We start from the raw sequence: 6000 nt of genomic DNA, 5'->3' as shown, positions 1-6000 counted from the left end.
CTCCAGTGCTCATAAAGACCCGCTCCCCCCGCCCTTCGCATTTTATACACCCCTCTGATACACAAAAGAATAAGGCAAGATATAACAGAGATTTGGATCTTTTTCTCGTACACAAACCCTTATGAGACGAAACCGTAATTACACTCTCCACTTTAGAAATGAGCCGGCAACATTTCTACTTGTCCAGATTAATGATGACATTTAGGAACAGTGAAACTTTTCAAACAACGACCATTACTCATTAAAGAACATAGTTTTAGCAACGGACCTGGTGTACAGAATTCAGTGAGATAATGAATATGGTGAAAATCTCCAAATGAATAATTCTTTTTTATAATTGGAGCCTCAGGACTTGATTACAGGACGAAGAAGCCTGACATATGTCCATATGGGTGCAGCATGCGTGTGCATGAGTTTGGAGGAATTAATGATGGCAGTTGCAGCGTCTCTTATGCCAAGTTATCATGTCAGGGTGCTGTGTTGATTGGCATGTCCTGGAACACTGACTGGAGCCCCCTAACGATGTTGGATAAGCCCCCTGACTGGTGTGCACATGTATTTTCCAAGATTGGGATTCGATGAAGATAAGCGAACGCTCTGTTTTCATCCAGGTCACCAGGGAATTCACTGCAAGTCTTTAACACAGGAGAAAGCACACACACACATACACACACTACGAGAAGCCACATTCCCCCCTGGCAGGAGGTCCACCAGTGGTATCAATTAAGAAGTTGGTACAATCAATGTCTTAGAGGCAGCACAATACTCAGCTCCAAGGAGATTAAAACTAGGCTTACGTCTTGGCAGAATGTAGCGAGTTTTATAAACCAATCATTTGAAATAAAACTCATAAAAAGATGCTGACCCAATAGCTAGCCTGCATTTTGTATGCTGCACTGGCATATGGCTACAGTTTGTGCTGTAATGCATTTTCAAAGCAGGGGACAGGGACAGCATGTGTACTTTTTGTCACAGTTATTTTTCTCCTCTTATTTTTTATTTTTTTTCCAAGGCTAAAGTCTGACCCAAATACTTCAGGTTGTTGGACCAAAACAGAAATCAGAGGTGTCCAGCAGGTTTGTCGTGGATAGCAAAGAGAAGACAGAAAGCCAGGAGATCTGGACGTACTCAGAGAGATTCTGGCGCTTACTACTCTTGATGACTGTACAACACTGAGCTCAGAAAGCAGTCACACCTTATCCTCCCAGAATGCTGAGTTCATCATTTTAAATCTCACTCCAGAGCTTTACCTCTTAACCCGCTGTGAGATAAAAAACCTTCAGTGTATCCATTATCTGCCCTCCCCTTGGTCACTGCAGCCACCCTCGTAGGAGAGAGGTTATCAGTAAATCCATAGGCATTGAAGACCAGATGCAGCATTAGCTTTATTGCTCTTAGTGAAGTTGCCCCTCACCAACTTCTTTTAACGTTTGTGCAGCAAAAATTATTTTTTGTTCCACTATCATTTTAAAGATATTAATAAATGTTTCCAGAGGGCAAAGGTCAACCTGTTACTCCACATTTACAAAATGAAACAAATTTGGTACCCATCAACTATGTTACAAAGATTTAGATTTAAAAAAAATAGACGTGACCTGTGGAAATATTTTCTGATACAAATTACAACAGCACAAACTGATGACTAAGGCCATGATCGGCTACCAGGCACAGTCACGTGTAGCTGACCTTAGCCCACAAATTGCAGAGTAATAGTTTGTTTCTTTTGTGCTATAAAATATGCCTTAGCTTTTGGAGACATAAAAAACATATTCAAATATAATGACAAAGACTTAAAACATAAAGTGTTCTCTTTTGAAGGTACCAAGCTTCTGAGCTAACAGAAACACATGATACTTAAATAAATACGGTAATTTCAATTCATCATCCATAAAAAAAAAAAAAAATGTGGGTTTGGTTTACTTTACCAAACAATGAGTTTCTGAGAATTACATACAAATGACAATGAAACAAAAGGCACATTTAATTTTCAATTTTAATAAAAATGTTTGATCTTCCTCTTGGACTGAGAGAAATTCTCCAGTTTCTAAGGCAAAGTACCAGATCTAAGATGTGCAAACACTGACCTCTAGTTTTTAGTTAAGCTCCATGTAACATGGAGTTAAGTGAGCAAACAATAGGTTTGTAATTCTGGCTCATGTAAAATGTCACTAGACCATTTCTATTTATAAGCTTCAAAACAAAGCCATTTAATTTGCTCAATGTTAGATCTTAACCTATTTCTGTAAATGAACTGAAAATCAGCCTCTTCAAATATCCTCTCAATCTGTCTAGCCCAAGTATATCGGTTGGACAAGTCTCAGCAGAAAATGTGTTTTGCTAATCTATCCAATTATTTATGCATTTATCTATGCCACACTGATAAACCTGTTCCACAGTGTAATCATATTTCCAGTGTATCTAATTTCCCACAGTTCCCAATCTCATCCCATTTCTCCATATAAGGTCAGTTTGGGAGTGTTTGTAGCGCAGGGCTTTGTACTAAACCTTCTCAACAGTAATCCCAGACTCCTGCTCTACAATCTAGAACCAGACATATACAGGAAATGTAAATCTGAATCAGGCCATGACAAACATTAACTTTGTTTATAACAGCACCTAATACTTCGCATGCTGAGTCTGATTTGAAATTTATTCCTCATCACGCCTCCATCTATAATCTCAAAGCTCCTCACATAGCATGACCTACAATGACTAACAGCAAGCCTTTTGGTGACACTGACATTTATTGTCATCAGCCTGTGAGTGAACTTTTATCCTTGGCTTGAGACCCTACCTTGAGATTGAAGAGCTGGTAATGCAGCAGTGGCAGAAATCCCACCAGTTAATGATCTGCTTCTTCCTTTTCTCTGCTTTATACAGCTTCATACGGCTCCTCAATGCCATTGCATTGAAATATAGCCGCACTCACTCATGCACACACACAGTAAGAGCCAGTGACATGGAGGTCAAAGAACACCTCACCAATTTTTAAGAGAGCAACCATTCATTTTTCATTGAATGACGTGAGGATGTGAACAGCATAAGGACCTCCATGAAGTCCCCTCCACTTTAATCAGCACCGGCTCCTTCATCCTGCAGGATGGGAAATGAGGATGAGCAGCTCTGACCTGCAGGAACAGCTTCAAAGTGCTTCACCATGTACTCAGACAAATTTTACCTATAGGAAAAAAGACTAATGTCAAAAGTAAGGAATGTGCTTCTTTTGATTTTTTTTCACCAGTACTGAAATAAAAACAAAGATGTTTGAAGAAGAGTGACACTAAGGAGAGTGAATGCATGTTTAGATACCGTTATTATACTCTTAAAAGATTAAACACAAACACCTGCAAGCAAAACAGTTCTGGAAACTAATTAATGGTGACAAATCTTTGGGGAACTTTCCCAAGAACTAAATAAGATTAAGGCCTTTTTGTTCTTCCATTTGCACCACCAAGAGGAACTCTGAAGTGATGTAACAGCTTGCAAGCGTGCGGCATAAAGTCACATTTGAGTTGTGTTTGTTTCATTTCACAAGGTTCAGCAGAGCCTGGATCTTAGTTTCAGTTCATTACCCTTTTTAATGGTAGTTCCAAGGGGCTGCCGTCCTCTTCTTGACCAATCTGTGTACACTCATGTACTGATTATCATTGTACACAAGGTCACTGGTCATGCTTGTGCATATAAAGTACCTTGAAATAGGAGCTGAATCAAGAACTACAATTGTAGCAGTTTTCACAAGAAATAGTGCGTTTTTATTCAAAAGGTTTCAAAAGATGTTTTTTTCTCTTTTTTTCTGATCTAAATGTACCTTATTATTTCTGAAGTTTCCAAGAAGTGCTCATGTGAGAGAGTGAGTGAGTATCCCCACCAAGAAGAAATGTTGCTGAACTCCATCACCTCTTCATGCTTGAGCTGTCAGTCTAGAAAACACAGGAAAACATAATATAAGCAGCATGACTTCTCAAGACCCCATTATGTGGTGACGGCATCTAAAGTGTTATTATATGTCAGTGCCACAGGAATAAACAAGCTTCTCCTCCATGGACTTGGTTAGCAGGCTGACAAGTCCAGTCAGAGGCGACATTAAAACCACCACCACTGCTGTGGTTACGTTGAAGAGATCCAAAATGCATTTTTTTTCTGGCTGTTATTAGAATTTATTTTTCATAACTAAGCCAAGAATCTTTGTCAATTGATTGAAACACAGGCTGAATGTAAAATAAAGTCCACTTACCTTAAGCAAACCAGGCTGTGCTGAAATTTACTCCGATACATTTTGTAATTACAATTAAGGGCTAAATGCGTTTAAAGAGTATTTTTTTGAAAATACATGCAGAAGACAAATACAATCTTAACATGTAATATTTCAGGTCTAAAGACGCAAGGCTGAGAAGTCTCCAATCTATAACGGATATATCTGCAAATATTTATTAATGTCCAAATGTGGCTGAAAAGTTGTTAGGGTTAAGGTATTAAAAGACAAACCAACTGACATTTCCTGAACATTTCCATAAACAGATGCTGTTTGCGTCTCACCACTGTGCAAATCTATTTATATTAACTCTAGATTTAGAGGTGTACATGTTATTACTTAGAGGATGTGGAGGGGAGAGGTATTTTTGCGTTGTGGACCACAATGGCTACTGAAATAACTTTAAACTGACAAAAGTAATATAAACATATTTACTGAAAATGTGTCTTTTAATTGTTTTAAAAAATATATACAAATAAAATCTTAAAACATAAAATCTAATGCTGCATGTAAGCGTTTTCACTCCCAAGTCTTTACTTTCTAAAAGAACCTTTCACCGCACTTACAATTATTAATTTTTGGGGGTATGTTTTACACAATTATGCCCTTCTTTGTGCCAATTTTTCTTTTTAAAATAGCTTAATCTCAATCAGAGTTGACAAAGATAATACTCTGTTATGTCAATTTTCAAGTCTTGCCATAAATTTTTCAATTGGTCTTTGATTAGGCAATTCTAATATATAAATTTGCATTGATGAAAACCATTTCATTGTAGCTCTGAATACAAGCCAGCAGCTGTCAGGATCCCGGGTTGTTTGGTGTTGCCACTATTTGCATTTTGATTTGTTTAAATGCGCCCCGACTTAGTCATTAGTTTTATGTTTCCTGCTTTATTTTAAATCAGTCTTCTATAACTACTATTAATTTACTTGTGGTTAGATATCACTTTTCTTAATCATGCTTTTGTATTTAGTTAGTTTTTTTTATTTTTATTCCCTTCTCTGCTCTTCTCCTGCATCTCTCTACACTCAGTGTGTCTGCCTGGTCTCTCCTCCAGCTGCACTCTGTTCAATCAGCTACTTTTTCTTTGTTCAGTAATCAAGCTCCCCACTATTTAAGCCACTCACCTTCAGTCATTCCCTGTTGGATCATTTTGTTCCCTACTTCAGTTGGATTTTTTTATGCTCTGGCCATCACATGTCTTCTCTATAAATAAGTTTGTCTTTGGTTTTCACTTTATTAAATATTCACCTCAACAAAGATATGTGCAAACCAAACATGACACCAACCTGCATTTCAGAATTATTTGTAAAATTCACACTAATCCTGCTTTGGTCTATCACATAAAATCCCAATGAAGTAAAGGGGGGAAAGAAATTTAACATCGCTATAATATGTTATACCGACAGAAAAACGTCATTTGAGGGTCTGTGTTCAAAAGGAGCCATTTTGCAGTGAACAACTTCTTGAGTTCAGGAAGTACAAGGCTTATAAAGTTAGTCTGTAAACCAACAAGGGAGCCAGCTAACTTCTTTTTTTTAACTTTGACATTTTGTTTCAACATTTTAGACAATATTCATATTTTAAGGGACATTTTAAAAATGTTGCATCATAGCACTTTTGCACAGTTAAACTGTAAGCCGCTCAGAAAAGTCTTGAATTAAAAAGTCTTCCCTCGTGTAAAGACAAAAGCAAAAGGCAGCCCTTTATGATGTTGCTTTCTTTCATTTTAGATGCACAGCCCTGAC

This window comes from Poeciliopsis prolifica, unplaced genomic scaffold (genome assembly GCF_027474105.1).
Source record: "Poeciliopsis prolifica strain line A6 unplaced genomic scaffold, Auburn_PproV2 SCAFFOLD026, whole genome shotgun sequence".
Classification (NCBI taxonomy): domain Eukaryota; kingdom Metazoa; phylum Chordata; class Actinopteri; order Cyprinodontiformes; family Poeciliidae; genus Poeciliopsis; species Poeciliopsis prolifica.
Note: the sequence above shows the minus strand (reverse complement) of the source record.